This window comes from Pinus tabuliformis, chromosome 4_2 (genome assembly GCF_031772625.1).
Source record: "Pinus tabuliformis cultivar Carrire ecotype Pingquan chromosome 4_2, CPIR1, whole genome shotgun sequence".
NCBI lineage: Eukaryota > Viridiplantae > Streptophyta > Pinopsida > Pinales > Pinaceae > Pinus > Pinus tabuliformis.
This window is the reverse complement of record NC_142304.1, coordinates 718,776,148-718,798,316: the sequence shown is the minus strand read 5'-3', so window position 1 is coordinate 718,798,316 and position 22,169 is coordinate 718,776,148.

Sequence of the window (22,169 nt, the reverse complement as noted above, 5' to 3'; positions counted from 1 at the left end):
GCCGTGGTACATTTCTACACCATGGGAATAAATGATCTGAAGTCGACCATGTGAGAAATCATTTGATTACCGGTCATTGATGTATATCATTAACAAATGCGAGACTACTCACTGATAATGATAATGAGCGTCAAGGTACCCAGTATAATCTAACAAGTGTGAATGGATGAGCTGAAGTTGAACACCTGTAAGAATCTATCAATCAGGAGACAATGATGGTTTCCCATTGTCAATAGCGAAGGATCTACCACTAATGACTGCAAACCACAAGGTACTGCCAAATGGACTCTAGATCTTTGCCCCAGAGCAATGAGTCAAAGTCGATAGGGAAAGATCTGCTAGAAGGAAGGAATTAAGGCATCCTTCATCAATCTAGTGCGAGTGTAACCCGTAGGCCAATAATGTGGAAGGAATCGGATGAAAAAGATGTAGTAACCCGACCGAAGTATGTTTCCAGTGTACACAAGATGTGACTAGCACATGACAGAAACCCTCTGAACCAACTAATAATGAAAGCTGACATAGAGGCGAGGTATCCACCAATAGGGTCAAATGGAAACCAAGGTACTACACGAATCCCAATGTGTGATAATGTAAGCTGATGTCGAACACAAGGGAAACCACTCAGTCAAAGACCCATGATACTGATCGATGCTGAGCACAAGGTGACCTATCAATAATGAAAATAGGGCCAGGGTGCAGCTCTAGGTCTGTCCTCAAAGCAAGATGTCGTCGTCGATGAGGACAAGACCCACCAGTAAGAAGTCAATGGGGACCTTCTCAAACCAGCACGAGTAAAGGACCAATATAGTTGATGTGATGAAAAACATGATACTGACAACCAGGGATGGCCAACTGAAAAATGAGTCAAGAGACACCGCAGAGAGGCCGACTCAAGCTAACTTCCCTTGAACAAAATCACGACTCAATGTGACTATGTGGCAGCATATGATGACTTTGTATAATCTCGTTGTGTAGGAGGCACGAACGAACCCTCCATATGATTGGAAGAGATAACCAATTAGGGGAAAACTAACTCAATAACAAGGTTGAGGTGTGCCTAGGTCAAACTAAATCCTGCCCAAATGGAGGAGACTTTGTTTTGAGTGCTTCGTTCAAGGGCAACACGACTGACTCTAGCTGCCAACAATAAGTGGAAATATCGTCCCTTTCCCACTCTTTTTTTGGAATATATAATTTTTTTGTCTTTTTCTTTAAGCTGGAAAAAGAATAAAAGAATGCTATAGTATGGTGGAAAGAACGAGTGTCGGTGAAATAGATGATCTAGTTCCTGGGATTGGAATGTTCCTATGCTCAATGCAGGGAGGTGAAAAACTGGTCAAAGACACTCAAAGGTGTGTTCCTTCCATGGATCAAGGTGTGTCAAGTTGCAGAAAGCAAGGGCATGCAAGTTTGATTTCGTAGTAGTCATGGTCAAAAGTTGGCTTAAACATGAGTCCAAGTGAAGCCAGCTTAAGGCCAAAAGGGTGCAAATGGTCAAAATGCAATGCAGTAGTACAACTCAACACAAAGGAGCCTCTAGGGTATAAGGCCAGAACAAAGCGAAGAAGCAAAGAGGAATGAGTCTTCATCGCATAAGTCATGGCGGGACTACAGAGGACTCCCGAGCCTACTCAGATCGGAGCAGCATGGGAAAAAAATGTCAGTGAGGTGCTAACTATGATGCCCATGTAAAGGATGGCTTCTACCATCGTGTCATGATTTAAAGAATTGGTGAGTGAAAATGGCTTGAGAACCATAACACGATGGGATCGACCCTACGGCAAGTGTATCGGCAGATGGAGGCTAGTATGCATAATGCAACGGAAAAATGGTGTCCCTAACCTATATTCCAGTGAGAAAATGATACCTGCCATGACGGGTCAACAGTCATGGAACTATCTCAAAACTATCGAAAAATGTCCAAAATGTCCTGAAAATCAAACCATTCTCGACATTCTAAGCTCCCAAGTTAAAAGTTACATGAGACCAAACAAAATTAAGTTTTGAAAAAAATTTGCATTTTCAAAGCCTATAAAAGAGTTTTTGGACTCACCATTTTCACCATTTGAGCTTGAGAGTAGAGGAGAGGAGCAAAAGAAGAAAATTTTTCCATACGCCAAATTCAACTGTTCAGATCCTTCCAAAACCACTAGGTAACTTCTATACTTGTCTTGCATTCAGTTGTGACTAGTTTTAGAATTTTTAATTTAAGTTTTACCGTTGAATTCTTTGTCAAAAATTTCACAGCGGCGTATACGCGGGTTGGGTATATGAAACCCGCGTACACACGGGCCCTACACACGACTATGTGTAAATGGACTCACGTATACGCCGCGAACATTTCAAACAAAAAAACTAATGGTTTAAAATCATTTTTTCTTCAGGATGCCAGTCACTTGGTGAGAAAGAGAGCATAGTTCAGTGGATGATGAAGTCATGAACAATCCCAATGCTATGGATGCCTTACGGGGATGTGGTTTGCTAAAATTCTTCAAATTTCCAAATATGAAAGCAAACACACGCCTGCTTGTGATGCTCATTCACTACTAGAGCATCGAGGATGATTCGTTTATGATTGACCAGATGCCACTCAGGATAGAAGTGGAAGACATTTATTTCATCACAAGCCTTTCCCAAAGGGGAGAGGTAGTACATTCCAGGGGCAGGACACGAGGCAGTCTCTCAATCGAGGACTACGTACATATATATTGCCTGGGACATCCAGAGAAGGTTGGAAGTCAAATTCGAATCAAACATGTGGAGAGTTTATCACTGAGGATAATCCTATTTACTATAACTAGAGTAAACGGATCAGCTTCACTGCACCAGGCATCACGACCAGCCATGAGCTTGGCAGTAGATTGTCTGACCACTGTATTTGACTGGTGTACTCCTCTTCTGGCCAACCTAAAAAGCTAGATAACTTCCATCAAGAGAGGGCAGACTGAAAACTTTAGATATGGGACTATTTTGTGTTCTTTCTTTTTTGAGAGGGTCCCAACACTTTGTCCTAGAGTGCCAGTTTCAATCAGCACCCCACGAGATTCGTGCATGGGCAGGTGGGCCGACTTGATGAAATGTTGATCCAAATCGGATCCACAAAAGACTATTAAGAACCTTGACTATATCGAGTTGAACAAATCCTTGAAAATTCCACAACAGCGATCAAAAATGCCTTGAACCAGTGGCAATGGCCACCAACGTAGAATGACGAGGACCTTGGTCAAAGCGCGCTGACCGAGGCCCATGGAGACTGCGCAGGATGTCAAAGTAGCCCTTGGGAGCCCCAATTTGGGAAAAGGAGGCAATTATGATGCGCGATTAGCGCTTTAGCTGGGCGAATTGGGCCAAAATGGGAAAGCCTAAGCACCCGGTCGTGTGGGGGGGACCAGAGGACCACGAGCAGAGAAACAAAAAGCATCAACGTACGAAGGTGGGACCCATGACCTGGAAACCAGCGGTTTTGATCAGGGCGCCCTTGAACGGTAAGAGGTTTTGGAGGAGAGCGGAGCAATCCCACTCAGTGATCGATGCGTGGCAGTGAAGGTGAGAGAAAAACCATCATTGATCGTGCGCTATCGGTTGAGCAAGTCAACCGCGCTCGACATGTGTATGACGTTGGATCTAGAGGAGCCAAAATCAGACTGCTGAGATTGCACCTGATGGAGGAAGAAGAATTGATAGGGGATTAAGCTGCGTTTTAAAGGGATTTGGAATCTGTTTGACTGCCATGGTGGAGAAAGAACGCATACCAGTTAGATGGAGACACATGGCCACTTCCCGAGCGTTCATGCTGACACCGAACAGGGAACTCCAAGTGTAGCTGCAGAAGGTGAATCAACACAGGTGAGAGAGGAACCGAACACGAATAGGGATCAAATGGCTAAAGCCATGAACAGAGACAATCGGAATGGAGATCAAGTGGTAAGAGACAGAGAGAAGAGAAGAGTTAATTGGAAACCCGAATTGAGAGGAGTCCAAGCAACTAAGAGAGATAGCGAACACAGAGAGCAGTAAAGCCAAGCAGAGGAGACAGAGGGCCGAGCTGACCATAGGCAGCATCGAGCACCAGAGATCTTGAAGATTCAAGCCTTCCCATAGAGGAATCTTTCCAGATCGAGCATCACAGTTGGCTCGTTCCACAGTAGACCAAGGGTCACAGAGCTGGTAGGAAGAACAAGAGTTTGTGTACTCCGAGTGGCTTGGAGAATCCAAGAACCACCCTGCCAAGCAAACCTATTTCAAGAGAGCTCGCATTGAGTCCCTATATTTGTAATTCTCTGCTTAAATACACAATAAAACAAGGCCACCACTGAAGCTGGACCGGAGACGTAGCCCTGGAGAATAGGTGAACTCCTTATTAAAAACTGTTTGTGTCCTTGTGTTCCTTACTGTATTTCTCTGTTGTCTTTCCACTTATTTTCTGTGTATTGGAAATTTGATCGATCCGTTGCTTAAATAACACAGAACACACACCATCACATGAGTCTGTAATACCTTTTGTTTAATAAATCTTTAACTGAGGTCACTCATAGGGTGATTATCAGATCAAGTGGTATCAGAGCTCTATGCTGTAAGGTTAGACAAGCTTGTGTTGGTTTAGCTGTGAATGCTCACTAGATCAAAGCTCAAATTAGGAGAAGGAGAGTTGGTGGAAACTAATCCTGAAATTGGGAGAGTCTATTCTCGGAAGACAATGTTAGAGAAAGGTTCTATAGGGCCAGACCCTCAATTCATAGAGAGTTTCCTAGCTATAAAGTCTATGGTAGAGGAAATGTATAGAGACTTTAGAAAGCATAAGGATGAAAATTCATCAGGTTCTAAACAAGATAAAGAAGAAGATGAATCTCATTCCCTTGACCACTCCAAAGGAAAGGGGAAAGAGGAAAGCTTTCTTACACCTCCTAATAGCCCTGTGCATAATAAGAAAGCATCTTTGATTAAGTTAGATGTTAAATTTGATTTGCCTATATATGATGGAGAGCTAAATGCTGAAAAGTTGGACAATTGGATAAGAAAAATTGATGTGTATTGCAGGGTACAAAACAAAGACTCGGACAAGAGTAAGATTCAGCTGGCAAGCCGATGCCTAAGAGGCACCGCCTTGGTTTGGTGGGAAGGCAGAACAAAAGATGATATGAAGAAGCATGGTAAGACCATCTCTGTTTGGAGTGAATTTGTTGCTTCAATCAAAAAGAAGTTCTATCCATTGGCCTACATGCAACAAGCCATGATGAGTTGGCAAACTCTTTGGCAATTGAAAGGGAAAAGTGTACAAGGGTATACTCAAGAATTCAGAAAGAGAGCATTGATGTTGGGTATCATTAGACTCACCAGAGACTCTTTTGAAGTACATTGGTGGTCTACACAGCTACATGAGGCATACCATCCTCATGTTTAATCCCACTAGTATAGACGAGGTACCTATACAAGCTACTCATCTAGAAGCTAGAGGAAAGAATGGAAATCCAGAAGTTGGGGGACCATCCCAACCCATTGTAAGCAAGAGCAAGGAGAAAAGGAAGCAGAAGTGGAAAGCAAGGAAGGCTAACATTGCACAAAAAGGAAAAGCTTCATGCACTCACTGTAAGAAGGAGGGGCATGATGATGAGCACTGTTGGATTCTGCATCCAGAGCTGAGACCTAAGAAGTCTGAGGGCAAGAAGAAGAAGACTGCTGCAGCTATTCAGAGAGATTTGGGGTCAAACTCGGGAGATGAAACAATCATTGCAGCCACAGGTATAAAAGGTAAGAATTCTGAAGCATCTACTAGTAATTCTGCTCAATCTGTTATTGATGAAGAACATAAGAGAAAAAGACATGAGCTTTTCCATATTCGAGTTGTTTCCAAAAATCAAAATATTGATACTTTGTTTGATAGTGGCACACAAGTAAATCTAATTTCTGAAGAAATTGTAAAGAAATTGTGATTAGCAACTACACCTCATAAGAAGCCATACCCATTAGGATGGTTGAATGATAAAGTGAAACTACAAGTGACTAGACAGTGAAAACTCAAGTTTTCTTTTGGGTCAGCCTTTGTAGATGAGGTTGAGTTAGATGTAATTCCTTTAGATATATGTGGAATTGTTTTAGGGAGTCCCTACATGTATGATAGAAAAGCTATTTTCTATAGAGCTGAGAACAAGTATCTACTTGTTAAGGAAGTAATCGAATACTTTGTAAGAGCTCATAAGCTCAAGAATAATTATACTCTCATAAACTCAGGACAGATGAAAAGAATGATAAATTCCTGCAAATAGTTCTTACTAATGGTTGTAAGGGAAATGAAAACTGATAAAACCAATGTATTTGAGGGCTGTAATTCTGATCAGCAAGCTGATATAGAAAAGATTGTTTCCGAGTATGATGTCTTGTTTCAAGAACCTCAAGGTCTGCCACCCAAAAAGGGAATAGTACATGATATTATTTTGCAGCAAGATGTTCCTTTGCCTAACATTAGGATGTACAGGTTATCTACTTTAGAGAATGCTGAAATCAAGAAGCAGGTGCAGGAGTAGCTCAAGAAAGGGTTCATCAGGCCTAGCACATCACCATGTGGGTCACCAATCGTTTTGGTGAGAAAGAAAGATGGCTCGTGGATAATGTGCATTGACTACCGAGCACTAAATAAGATAACAATAAAAAATCGTTATCCCCTTCCTCACATAGATGATCTTTTAGATCAATTGAAGGAAGTTGTTTATTTCACCAAGCTGGATTTGCACAGTGGATACCATCAGGTCAGAGTTGTAGAGCAAGATTCATGGAAGACTGCTTTCAAAACAAAGCAGGGATTGTATGAATGGCTGGTTATGCCTTTTGGCTTGACCAATGCCCCTGCTACTTTCATGAGATTAATGAATGATGTACTCAGACATTTTCTTGATGATTTTGTTATTGTGTATCTAGATGACATTCTGATTTTTAGTAAAACATGGGAAGAACATTTAAAGCATGTTAAGAAGACATTAGATGTTTTGAAAAGAGAAAAACTTTATGTTAAACTCTCCAAATGTGAATTTGGCAAAACCTCTCTAAATTATTTGGGTCATATAGTAGGGGGAGGTGAATTGAAAATAGATCCCTATAAAGTGGTAGTCATCATAAACTAGCCTAAACCCAAGTCTGCTATAGAAGTGAGAAGCTTCTTAGGAGTAGCACAGTATTGGAGGAAGTTCATTTCAAATTTTTCCTCAATTGTAGCTCCCTTACATGCTTTGACAGGATTGAACAAGGTGTTTCAGTGGGGAGGCAAACAGCAGAAAGCCTTCGATACCTTGAAAGACAAGATTAGTATAGCACCAGTACTAGCACTGCCAGATCTACAAAGACCATTTGAGATCCAAACTAATGCCAGTGACTATGCCATGGGAGCAGTGTCGACACAGCACGGTAAAACCATATGTTATCATTCTGAGACTTTTAATCCTGTAGTAGTTAGCTATCCTACATATGATAAAGAATTGTATGCATTAGTTCAGAGTGTGAAAAACTGGAAACATTACTTAATGGGCAAAGAAACAGTAATACATACTGATCATCAGCCACTTCAATATCTACACTCCCAAACTAAGTTGCAACAATCAAGACATTACAGATGGATGGGTTTTCTACAATAGTTTCATTTAGTCATCAGATATAAAAAGGGCATACATAACAAGGTTGCAGACATGTTATCTAGACCCATTATAAATGCATCTACCATACTTAAGCATAATTCTGTGCTGCATGAAAGCTACATAGAACAGTATGCTCAGAACATGGACTTTCAAGATGTATATGCAACTTTGAGTCAAGGCAAAAGAGTAGAAGAATTGGACTATCATGTGAAGGACCAACTCTTATATCATTGTGGGAAACTCTGCATTCCACAAACTGAGAGGGTAAAGATAATTAGGGAAGCACACACTTCTCTGACATTAGGTCACTTTGGGGTAAGTAAAACAGTTGCACAGCTGCAAAGGTTCTGCTATTGGCCGAAAATGAATGAGACAGTTTCTAGATATGTAAAGGGGTGTGCCATGTGTGCTAAAAGCAAGCCCAATAATAGAAAACTAGGCTTATACACTCCATTTCCAGTTCCATCTCACCCTTGGGAAATCATTTCCATTGATTTTGTTGGAGGACTGCCCAAATCTAGGAAAGGTCATGATTATCTGTATGTTGTTGTGGATAGATTCAGTAAAATGTGTTTTTTTATACCATGTAGTAAACAGATTACAGCTGAGCAAACTGCAAAATTATTCTTTGAACATGCATGGGTTCATTTCAGATTACCCACTTCTATTATATCTGATCGAGACACCCGATTTGTGCAAAAGTTTTGGTCCAGTCTGTGGGAACTAATGGACACCAAATTAAAGAAAAGCACAACTTTTCATCCACAAACAGATGGCCAGACAGAAGTAGTTAATAGGACGGTGATCCAGTTACTGAGAGGATATTGCAGCAAACACCCTAAGCTTTGGGATGAGCACTTGTGCTATGTGCAGCATGCTTACAATAGAGCCAAACAATCTTCTACACAGAGATCTTCTTTTGAGACCTGTTTTGGTTTCATACCAAGGTCTCCTTTGGATTTTGTCTTTGGTAAAGATACCATGGTTGATAGACATAGTGATGTGGACAAGGCAACTAGGCTCATTGAACATATCCAGGATATCCACCAGGCAGTACAGGAACAGCTGGAAAAGAGCCAGGCCAAGTACAAGGCTAGGCATGATAAGGATCAGATGGAGCATAGTTTTCAAGTTGGAGACCAAGTCTAGCTGTATATCAGGAAGGACAGGATGCAAGGTGAAGGTAAAAAGCTAAAACCTATCAGGTATGGACCCTTCAGGATACTTGAGAAGATAGGTGAAAATGCTTTTTGCCTTGATCTTCCAGCTTACATGCACATCTACTCAATTGTGAACGCAGATTGCTTGAGGTTGTTTGAACCTTCAATGATTGAAGACCCCGAAGAGCAGAGTCAATTACCTTCTGTTGATGACCTACTACCTGAATATCTTAATGATTTATAGGAAGACACAGTGCTGGGCAGGAAGGTAAGGACAACGCGCAGTGGACAAGTGGAATACCTCAGGATTGGGCTTAAAGGTTCGAAGTCAAGCAGTGTGAAGTGGATTGAGATTGGACAAGTGAGACAACAGTTTCCTCACTTAGTCGATGCTTGAAGAAAACCAACTTTTGGTGGTCCAAAAGCTTTTTCAGTAGGGAGGCCGTGATCTGAATCAGATCCACAAAAGACTGTCAAGAACCTTGACAGTATCGAGTTGAACAAATCCTTAAAAATTCCAAAACAATGATCAAAAATGCCTTGAACCAGTGACAATGGCCGCCAATGTAGAACGACAAGAACCTCGGTCAAACCGCACTGACCGAGGCCCATGGAGATTATGCAGGAGGTCAAAGTAGCGATTGGGAAAAGGAGGCGATTTTGATGCGCGATTAGCGTGCATTGCTGGGCGAATAGGGCCAAAATGGGAAATCCTAAGCACCCAGTCGTGTGGGGAGGGACCATAGGACTGCGGGCAGAGAAACGAAAAGCACCAATGTACGAAGGTGGGACCCACGACCTGGAAACCGGTGGTTTTGAACAGGGTGCCCTTGAATGGTAAGAGATTTTGGAGGAGAGCGGAGCGATCCCACTCAGCGATCGACACATGGTAGCGGAGGTGAGAGAAAAACCACCATTGATCGTGCGCTATCGGTTGAGCAAGTCAACCGCGCTCAACGTGCGTATGATGTTGGATCTACAGGAGCCCAGATCGGACAGTTGAGATTGCGCCCAATGGAGGAAGCGGAATTGACAAGGGATTAAGCCTCGTTTTAAAGGGATTTGGAGTCCGTTTGACTGCCACGGTGGAGAAAGAACGCATACCCAACGTAACGGAAGAAACGAATTGACGAAGCATGATGGCACCAGTTAGATGGAGACACGTGGTCACTTCCTGAGCGTTCATGCTGACGCCGAATAGGGAACTCCAAGTGCAGCTGCAGAAGGTGAATCGACGCAGTCAGGAGAGGAACCAAAGAGGCATAGGGATCGAATGGCTAAAGCCATGAACAGAGACAGTCGGAATGAAGATCAAGTGGTAAGAGACAGAGATAAGAGAAGTGTTAATTGGAAACCCGAATTGAGTGGAGTCCAAGCAACTAAGAGAGATAGTGAACATAGAGAGCAGTAAAGCCAAGCAGAGGAGACAGAGGGTCGAGCTGACCATAGGCAGCATTGAGCACCAGAGAGCTTGAAGATTCAAGCCTTCCCATAGAGGAATCTGTTCGGATCGAGCATCACAGTTGGCTCGTTCCACTGTAGACCAAGGGTCACAGAGCTGGTAGGAAGAACAAGAGTCTGTGTACTCTGAGTGGCTTGGGGAATCCAAGAACCACCCTGCCAAGAAAACATATTTCAGGAGAACTTGCATTGAGTCCCTGTATTTGTAATTCTCTGCTTAAAGACACAATAAAACAAGGCCACCACTGAAGCTGGACTGGAGACGTAGCCATGGAGAATAGGGTGAACTCCTTATTAAAAACTGTTTGTGTCTTTGTGCTTCTTACTGTATTTCTCTGCTATCCTTCCACTTATTTTCTGTGTATTGGCAATCTGATCAATCCGTTGCTTAAATAACATAGAACACACACCATCACATGAGTCTATAATACCTTTTGTTTAATAAATCTTTAACTGAGATCACTCATAGGGTGATTATCAGATCAAACGTCTAGGAGGTGGGGACGTCCCACGGACTGCATTTGACGATGACTTATTCTCCTAGTGGGAGTAGTAGATCATTTCCATAGATGACTACCCTTATGCTGGATTGGATTTCCGAGGGGATCCCGATCTAGTATTACCACCGACCGCAACATGGGGTGACATAGGTAAGTGTTTTTATTTTTTTATGATTTTTTTTTTTCAAATATAATAATTAATTTTGAAAAATGTTTTTGAGAGGATTCAAATGATTAATTTGATGATCATGTTCCAGATATTGGGCCGGTATGACCAGATGAGTTCCCACGGCACAGACGTCGCGGCCGAGGGGCCGAAGAGGCAGCTGCAGACATAGAGCGACTGCTACACACAGTTCAGCGGCACTTGGTGAGACTCACTCACGGAGTACTGATGGCTGCCGTAGAGGATCTTCCTGTAGATATGCAGTGTCATGTGGTTGGCATGCCACGTGACTGGGTTCGCACTCTTAGGCGTGTGGCCAATGCGATAGTTACCTACTTAGCCGCTCATCCTGAGCCGGGGCATTAGATGTACTAGACATGATTATGGGCATTTGAGTCCCAATTTTGTATATTATTTTTGGACAGACTTATGTACACTCGAGATGTTTTATGATATATATATATATATATATATATATATACAGTTCGACTTTTTGATGCTTGATTTTATTGTGATGAATGATTGATGTGCCAGTCTAATGCTTGATTAGCGATAGAATCAGCTAACCAATTATGAGATCTTGGAATGTGCAAATAATTAAAATAAGTAAACGATATTTGCAATAACCTCACCCTTAAATACTGGCAATATAAACATGGATCCCTTCCCCAATAAATGTTATTCAATTGTGACACTATCAATTGTGAATCAAGATAAACTTCCAACGAGTTGATTTCGTGAGAAATTGCCTCGAATAGTAAATTAATGACGGCAGTATACTCAGCCATATTATTTGAAGTGGGACCAATGCATACTCCCCTTGATACCATCAACTGACCAGTTGGATAATAGAGTACCCAAGCTATGGAAGCGAGGTTCTGAGTGTGCCGACTAGCACCATCGGCGAATCCAAAATAGACCAAGTCCTCCATCAACACCTGCCACAGCAGACCAAAAAGTGTTGATATCAAAAACTCTCGATGAAATATGTACAAATATACACAATTTACAAATAAGCCATTGCCTAGTTACTACTTAAGAAAATTACTTCTTGAGGTAGAGCCCGTTTCGGGGCTCCACCAACTTGTTTCCTTCAAAATCGATTAACTCATACGACCCTTTTTCTAAAACTCATTTAATTATGAAGGGACCATACCACATAGGCATGAACTTTCCTGCCCCCAAGGTGTCCTTGTCTTGGTCGTAGACCAAGACGAGCTTGCCTTCAGAAAAGACTCGAGGATGGACAGCTTTATCATACTACATTTTAACCCTTTTCTTATGAGCCTCATTGATTGTGGCGGCATCTTGACGCTGCTCATCGAGATGTTCCAAATGAAGGAGTCGCTCTTCAAGACTAGAAGTCTCTGCAAGGAGCTCAACAGCTAACTTAAGAGATGGAATTTCACATTCGATAGGAAAGATAGATTCCATCCCATAAACTATCTGAAAAGGTGTAAAACCAGTAGTAGTCTTCACGGAGGTTCGGTATGCCCAAAGAGCTGGATACAACATAAGATGCCAATTGGACCAATTTTTGTCGATTGTCCGTTGCAGGATCGTCTTAAGAGTTTTGTTGACTGCCTCGACCTATCCATTTGCCTGAGGGTAAAAATGAGACGAATGTTCCTGCCGAAAATCCAATTTAAGAGCCAATTCGAACATTATTTGATTCTGGAAATGACTGCCATGGTCAGTGACAATCTCTCTTGGGATACCGAATCTTGAGATAATCTAATTAAAAAGGAACAATGCTACCGTTTCACTATCGTTTTTATAAGTGGGCATGGCCTCGGCCCACTTCGTAAAGTAGTCTACAGCCACGATAATGTACTTGTGATTCGCTGCTGAAGGCAGATTACAAGTTGTAAAATCGATACCCCACTTAGTAAAAGGACCGACAGTGACAATGGGAAAAAGAGGAACTGGATGTGTGCGCATCTTCCAAGTATAGATTTGACAGGGGTGACAGTGTTTGACTGCTTCAACACAATCTTTGAAGAGAGAAGGCCAAAAATATCAGGCACGCAAGATACACTGGGTTGTAGCAAGCCCTGATAGATGACCACCACAAGCTCCATTGTGGCAGTCATTGGTCACTGACTCTGCTTCCTCTAAGGTTAAACAGCGCCAAAGTATTGAATCAACCCCTCGACGATATAATGTATCACCAATGATAACATAATTTTTAGCTAGGTGACGTAACTTTCGGTGTTCATCCTTAGAGAAAGTAGAGGGAAACTTCGAAGTCTGGAGATAGACAATGATATCTCCATACCAAGGGTCGAGTGAAGAGATGAGGAATAAATGTTCGTTGGGAAAACTTTCCTCATAAATAGTATCTTCTCCACAAGGCAGCTCGGAAATTAGCTCGGCAAAAACCATGGATTTCTTAGACTTGGCGGACAAGAACTCGAGATCAAATTCTTGTAAAATGACTATCCATCGATTATATTTTCCCCCAATCACTCGCCTACTGAGGACAAATTGAAATGGATTGACCGCCGTTAAGACAAAAGTTTTGCATAGCAAGATATAATGACGGAGCTACTGGACAGCATGGACAACTGCTAATACCAACTTCTCAACCAGAGAATAGCGAAGTTCAGGACCTATTAAGCCTCCGCTCAAATAATAAATCACATGTTCCATGAGATCAATATCTTCCTGAACGAGAACCATCCCAATGGTTGATTCTGCTGCAACGAGATATAAAAGTAAGTCCCTACCATAATCCGGTGGACTCAAAAGCCGACCAGAGACTAATACCTTTTTCAAAGCATCGAACAACCACTGGGCAAAGTCATCCCATACGAATGGAACTCCTTTGCATAGAAAACGCATAAACCCTTTAGTGATCTCAGCATAGTTCGCTATAAACCTTCTTAAGAAATTAGCTTTCCCTTGAAGACTTTGAAGTTGTCGAATTGAGGACAGGGGAGGAAACTGAATTATTGCCTCAACCTTGAAGGGATGAACACAAATCCCTTCATTTGACACAATGAACCCTAATAACCGACCAGATGTAACCGTGAAAAAGCACTTATTTGGATTCAACTGGATCTTATAAAAACAACATCGCTCAAAAACCAATGGAAGGTGGCTAGGATTATCAGTTCTCTTTCGAGAACAAGCAGCAAGATCATCCAAGTATGCTTTGATGATATGTTTAATACCGTGGAAAGCAAATGACATGGCCTGTTGGAAAGTAGCTCCAGCATTTTTAAGACAAAAAGGCATCTTTTTGTATGCAAAGGTACCTCAAGGACATATAAAATATGTCTTATGTTGATCTTTAGGACAGATAGAGATTTGATTATAACCGGAAAAACCGTCCATGAAGGAAAAAAGCTCATTACCCGCACACTCGTCAATAATCTGATCAATAAATGATGGGGGGTAATTATCTTTGGGACAAGCTTTATTTATGTCCCTAAAGTCAATGCAGACTCGAATTGTTCCTTGTTTTTTATCCACAGGGACTGGATTAGAAACCCAATCGGTAAGAGGAACAGGGTATATAAAACTCACGTTGAGCAGCTTCTCTACCTCAGCTTTAATGGCTGCTACTTTCCTAGGATTAGCCGGCCAAAGCCTTTGACGAACTGGTTTGGCATTTTCATACGTCTTGATCTTATGTTGAACTATAGATGGATCAATGCCAGGCATTTCTTCATAAGACCAAGTGAATACATCTCGAAATTCCTTGAAAAGATCGGTGTAAACTTGAATTTCTTCAGGGGAACATTTGAATGCGATGAAGAGATTCTCGATGACATTAGGGTTCGTAGAGATTTTTATAGATATCATTTTTGAAATCACTGACATATTACCTTCGGCACGAAAGTGTGCTGGAGCCAAAGGATTTGATATCGTACAAACATCACTAGTAAAGAGCTCAGAGAACCTAGACTCTACTTCTTGCAATGGAGGAAGAAAATATGAACGATGGTGTAAGTCTTCCCAAGGTCGATCTACACCCATCATTACTTCGAGGATTACTTCTTCAGGAGGTAAAATCGTATCTAAGCAGTCCAAGGTAGAGGTAGAATCAAAGGTCCATGCCGGGGCCACATCACCATCTAACTCCTCCTCAGAAAAAGGAGTAGAGTGGTCGTCTACAGAGTTAACGATAGATTGATATCTAAGCTTATTTGTAGACATAGGGAATGCCATTCTGTTAACTTGTCCTTCAGCTAATGTGGTTGTAGGTGAAGGCAAGGTCTAAGGGTCTAAAAAATAATGAGTTCGGAAGAACTCTTTTCGAGGAGACTCCTTAGATGATAAAACAACATTGATTCTAGCAATAGGAGAGGGAAAATCAAAGGTACCCATCAATGAGGAATACATCCCAACTCCTAAATTCTCAGTAGGCGGACGACGGTTATCCACTAAAGGCACAGTAGAGTCAAAAGTTGCTTGAGGATTGACTGAACAATAATCCAATTGATCAACCTTAACGATTTTCCCTTCATGAGGAAAGCAAATGACACGAAACAAAGTCAAAACAATGGCGTCCATTTCGTATACCCAGATCCTTCCTAAGAGGAGATTGTAGTCGAGGTTAGCATCAATGAATTCTACTTCAATATTGACAACCTTCCCCCCAACACATATGGGAAAGGTTGGGATAATCCCATGCGGCTTATCAGAATGCCCATCAAATGCAGTGAGGAGGGTAGGTGAAGGAACAGCTGAAGGCGATCCAATAGCCTTCCAACATGACATCGACATGATGCACATGGAAGCTCCTTCATCAATAATGGTATGAAAAATGTTAATTTTTCGGTATGTAGACTTTATTTGGAAAGCCATATGATGAGGGAGTCACTTTTTGACAATTAACATGTCGAAAGTGAGCACTAAAGAGTTAGTTGGATCAACTGCCCCAATCGCTGAAAGTAAAGCACTTCGTTGAGCTAGACACGACTGGAGAACCTCTAAAGTGGACATGGCACATGGACTTTGAGCCAGATCCTCAACAATGGAGTAATTCTAGGTGGCCCTAGCATTAGGATTAATAGTCACGCGTTTAACGGAACCTTTCGGTATCCGTGGTATAGTCTCGACAGGGGGTCGCTCAATATGAAGGTCAGTATTTCCGGGAGTAGTTTTGTCCTTGGAAGTTTCGGCTTCACCGTAATCACGTGACTGAGTGGCCACATGGACATTAGAACCCATCATGAAAACATTTGATGATTTCTCCCCTTCCTGGTTGCCCCCTGCAGAGGTACCAGGGTTTGAACTCGCGCTAGCAAGAAGTTGCTGCCCTTGGGGAAAAGGGTTTGTTAACACAGCTTGAGAGCTAGAAGTCCCTTGCTACCCTAACAAGCACTGAGCATCTTGAATCTTGGGGCAAAGATGAGTTAAATGGTCTCAATTGCATAACTTTCATGGAAACTTAACTTTCTTTTTAGACTCATTTCTACCACCACCAGGATTATTTGCATCAGTCTTCCCATCTTGACTCTTTTTCTTACCTCATCCTTTCTTCTTCCAATTGGAATTTTGATTTCCTTTGGGGTTGGTAGAGTGGACAACATTGACTGAAGAGGGTTGGGAAGACGAAGGGTTAGACGATGTGACCTTGTTGTTAGAAGCAGTTTGTAAAGATAACTGCTGCAATTGACTCAATAGGTTCACCGCATTTGTGTCTACCGATCCAACAATACCATCCATGTGGGGACCTGGCTTCGACTTGGCTATATCAACCTTAGTCTCGGGAGCATCAGGCAATATTTTTTGTAGAATCCCAGACTGAGAATAAATCAACTCTAATTTTTGGGCTCTAAAAATAGCTTGCTCCTCAGAATAGACTCCGGACAGGGAAACATCCTTTGAGATTTCAGGTTGTAAAGATCTCAAAACCCATTCAAGATGGTATTCTGGGGGAATCTCAGCTTTAATAAGCCTCTTTCTTCGTCTCCATTCCTGAATGTGGCCAGAAATGTGAGTTGCTGTGTCCTGACGGAAATTGGCCAAAAGTTCAGTTCCGGCATCATAACAGATGGGCAACTGGAAATGATTTAAGAAAATATTAGCTAAGTCAGTGAAAGATGTAAAGCTGCCCCCTGGCAACTCTATATACCACTTGGCTGCATTACCAGTCAAGGTGCGTTGAAAAAGTCTCAACCTAATTGAGTCATCAATAAGGGAGTTTGATGAGCACCACAAATGGAATGTGGTTACATGGTCGCCTAGGTCTTCACTGCCCTTCCCTTCAAACTTTGGAATGTCTGAAGGGAGTTTGGTTGGGACTGAAGGCTAGGCTGGGTTGTATTTGATTGGATCATTTGTTAATTTCGTGAGATCTGGGAAGTTCAAAGTTGCCAGAAAAGGAAGCCTAGGAGGGCCTTAGGGATTCCACCCAGGCTGGGTGGAGCTCCCAAAGTTCTGAAAAGATTGGCCTGGATTTTGAAAGGCACCAGGCTACCCGAAGTATCCAGCAGAACCAGTTGAACCAAAAGGCAAGCCTTGTGATCCAGCGAAAATTAGATTTTGACCAACTCCGACTGCAAAACCTCCATAACTGGCGAAGCTTCCTCCTAAAGGATTATAAGGAGTCGATAACCCCTGATAAGGATTCCAAGCAGAAGCTAAGGGAGGAATACTTCGAAACGAACCAACTGTGGAGTACAGCCCATTCCCTTGTTCGTCGACAAATGGATTCCCAGTTCCCATGCCACTAACCATAGGGTTAGTCCAACCTTGAAAGGGATTACTGCTTTGTCCTATAGCAGAAAAAGGCATAGATCCTATCGTCAGGTTGGAATGTGGTATATGACCACTTCCAAAAGGAAAACCTTGAAATGAAGCTGATCCACCCATCATGGATGTGGAGGCACTAAATGGAACTGATGGGATACCCAGTGAATGGGTGCCAAATGGGAAGAATCCAGTACTAAAAGCATTGGCTTGGGAATTTCCACTCATAGAAGGAATGGAGGTAGACCCAAATAAAGATGTGCTAGCAAAAGACCCAAATAAATATGTAGAGGGGATGGAAATAGTTCCTCCCCCTTGTACTGATGTTGGAGTCTGCATAGTTGTAGCACTTGTGGTAGAAGCCATGCTTCCAGTAGTAGCCATCGATGGTAAGTGCGTAATATGACCTGGACTTGATGGTCTATGCATCGGAGACCCAACATATTGTAATACTTCTGGATAACTAAAAGGTAAGGGAAAATTCGAAGCCGCTAATGACTCTTGAAATTCTTCTACTTCTATGTTATCTTCCGATTGAAAAAGAACTCGAGAAAGAACTGGCGTGTTCCTCTCTTGTTTTGTGGAAGTACTAGGCCTGTTTTGAACACTAACATCCCTGTGAAGAGGATCAATCCCCGATGTGTTCGCTGCCACAAGATGAAACCCACTGCCAGTATTACCTCTGCGCCTTCTAGGAGAAGGCCCTAAACTTGGTGGTGAAAGACCATGAAGTCTTCGAGACCGTCTAGGTGATCGGTCAGCCACTTTGAATTTTTTATTAAGATCTAGCTAAAGACTCAAAAAATTGAAAGTTAGGCCAACTAGGAGCACAGAGCACACACTAAAAGGTCCCTAAAAGATATCAGCCAGTCAAACAACTTTCAAGTATTTCCGCTCCGGGTGATGAGGACTGGACACCAAGATACAAGAAAGTGAAGTAAGGGGCCTTCCGAAGATAGTCTGGGATAATGACAGCCTAGTCCTATCAGCGAAGGTAACAGAGGAAGTTACGCTGACCTCCTAACAACAGCTTGCACCAGTGCAAGCCCCAAAGCTTTGCAAGGGTGGCCTCTAGTAGTACCGTTGAGAGTGATACAATGTCAACCTCAGGTGCCATGGGATTCCCCTCTACAGCCACCTGTGTAGATCCCTAGGAGTAGCAACTAAGGTTACCAACTCGTGTCAGAAGCCAGGCAGAACAGTCTTGAGGTAAGATCCGACAAGTTGGAGAGGGGGTATATCTCTTCCTTGTCTTCAAAAACCCTCATGCTTAACTCCCAAATCCGGAGCTTTCCTGGTCTCCCTAACGCTATTGGATTTTCACTCACTATTTAGACTCCTATGTTTGACAGTTTAAATGGCCTTGGAGAGTTATCTCTCCACTCGCCTAATCCAAGGCCCTAAAATATCCTAAAACTTGTTGGTGTGTCTAACTTGTCAATTATAAAAAGTTCTAATATGTTTTAATTAGTGCTTGTTTTTAAATGGGTTGTTCTTTAAGTCAAGGGATAAGCGGAAGTGAAACTAGTGGTGTTTTGATGCAAAAGAAATTAATAAAAACCAAACTATATGCAAATGCACTTGTTTTCATTTTTTGATGAAAGAAATTTCTACTAGGTTCAGAGGAACCTCAAAGAAAGCAACAATTTTTTCTTTTCTTTTCTTTTACTCATGCTTCACACTCACAAAAGTTAACAAAACTATGAATGCCCTAAAAATATGTGCAAATTTATCCTAATGCAATGAGTACATGTTGATGCAAGACTTAAGACTACTCTAAATCAAGAAATGAAAGTAACTTGTTTATCAATATGATTTGCCACTTAAAATGTTTAGATGGAATATGAGTTGCTAATGCTCATTTTCGTCTCTACACTAAAAGCAAGTTTCAAGACAAACAAAAAAGGCACTTTCATTCACTAAAAGAAACTATATCAAAACAAAGTTCAAGAAAGAAAAACCGAGTTTTTCAAAAGTTTTCTTCAAAAGCAAAAACAAAAACGTATTTTTAAAAGTGCTCTCAACAAGACTGAAACTTTATGATTGAAAAATTGGCAACAAAACACTTTGCAAGCTAACAACACAAAATGGATGAAAACTTAACAATAAAAATGTGTTTCGAGATGCTCTTAACAATCAAACGCAGCAATGAGAGTTTTGGCAACAAAGACCAAAAGATCAAAAAGACAATTTTCAAGAAAGTGTCAATCAACAACTTTTGGAAAACAAGAAAAGTAGATGGTCACCAAAAATGTAGTTTCAACAAGCAAACAAAAAGGTCACCAAAACAAGATTTGACACAAAGATTGATATCAATCTTCCTGCCCTGAAGAATCAGAGCAGCCAAGATTCCCAGCAAGAAATCTTGCATGCTTAAACAAAAACGATGACGCTTGCAAAGACAAATAAGACCAACACTTTCCACGATCAGAGAGAATTTGAAATCAGATACTTGCTATAAAACTAAAGACTGTCACAGAAAAGTAATTGTTCAGGACTGAATCAGACCAGCAGACAGACCTTTAGAAACAAAAGGATTTGAAAAATATTGAAAATTACAAGATATACACGACTGTATTGATGTACAATTGCGTGTATACATGATTGAGCTTAAGGAAAACTACGTATACGCCGGTTTACTTAAGGAAACATGCGTATATATGCTTCTGTAAATAAGAAAAACAGTGTATATAAAAGATTTCAAGAAAAAACAAAAAACAGTCTGAAGAAACTGATCAAACTTACAATTCAAGTTCCCACAGGAACAAACTACACAGCAACAGCAAGCAAACAGACAGTTGATCCCTGATTGGCTTGAATAAACCCAAACTAGGAACAACAATACTGTTGTCCGCAGTGGAGTCGCCAATTTTGTTAAGGGATGAATTCCCCTAAGATATTTGGGTTGACACCCTAGCAGATCGGAGGTTGTCTATACAGAGAAACACACATTCCATACAACCATAACGCTAATATAAGCAAACTATACGATAAGGGGCATACCTGGGGGTCCTTCGTTTGAGAAGATCCTGCCAGGGTCCAAACCCTCTTGGAGTTCCTTTTGCTCCTTCAACCTGCAAGACAGTCAATTCAAGAAAGTACAACAGTGTATGGACTAAACATCATAAAGAAATCATCTTCATAGTATAATGAAAGGTAGTTAGTTATGCAATTAAACAACCATTCACATATGAATCATAACATGGATATCATAAACATGAAGAAGATTTATATCAGGAACAAAGACAAGTGTTACTTTTATTATAGACAAGTAAAATACAGAAAGGAATAATTTCACCTCATTCATCCTTTCGCAGGCTCCAAGTGGAACCGTCCTCCAGATTCATCCAATTTCAAGCCTTTAACAAACTCCTTCCATGACTTACTCCATGATATCTCAAGTAGTAGATAGACATCATCACACAAGGAAACAAGGGTTTCCTATAAATGGGCGAAGTGCAGGAGGCACTAGGATCTTCAGACCTGGTCAAGGAAATCTCAGCATAGTAACCTTTCTCTCTCTTCTCTCCTCCCTTAGGCCTTCCCATTGAAGACTTTTTATACTTCTCCCAAAATAGTTTTTTAGTTTGGAATTCGTTGGGAACAGTTGGGCCACGAGCACTAATAGGTAATCAGAAGGTAAAACCTGCAATCTCCGCTCGAAATTAAGGAGGTTTATTTTTTTAAGTGTTTTAAGACATATACGTGGGTTGGGTATACACAGACCCGCGTACACACGCATTTAGCTCAGGGAAATGTCACATATAGGGAATAAAGCACTGTTTTTTAAATTTTGGACCAGGTCTAGAAGGAGGGGTTTCCCTAGGCCATGAATGCAGCATCACAAACATCAAGAGTGAGGTTTGGAACTATAACATCCACGGTATTGGATGCTTCAGCACGTATAAATATGTATTGTAACATTGAAAGGAACATAATGAAAAATCAAGCTGGTAGTCCCGGTTTTGGGATCCAAGGGAAAATCTCTGTGTATATGTGTTTTATGTGTTATGTTCTCACATTATTTATTTTCTGTGTTTTAGAATTCATATGTAGGTAATTTCTGTATGGGGTTAAAACCTACAACAAGTAACACTAGCATTGACCAAGCACGTGAACCTCATTTGAAGACAAAGCAGACCACTCTCACGTGCTAACAAGCAAGAACTAAGGCATATATTTAAGATAATGGCAACTAGGCCATCATACCGGATGGGACTCCTACACCAAAACTTGTGAGGTCTAATTAGGACTTCATACCAGGGATATCCTGTGATGTTGGTGAGTCTAGCACCATCAACACAAAGACAAGCCCCCCCCAACAATTCCAACTCCTCCTGAGTTTCCAAAGCCTCTGCCTCATGCTTTGTGTGATGTTGTCGGTCATGACACCAATAGTTGTCCTGAGATCCCTCATGTTAAGGATGTGGTCACTGATACCTTCACTAATCCTAACATTCTTGAGGTTGATGTTACCTTACCTGAGTTAGCTAAGAAGATCAGATCATTATGCACAAACAAACCATAAGATTTGTGTGATAACTATGACCAC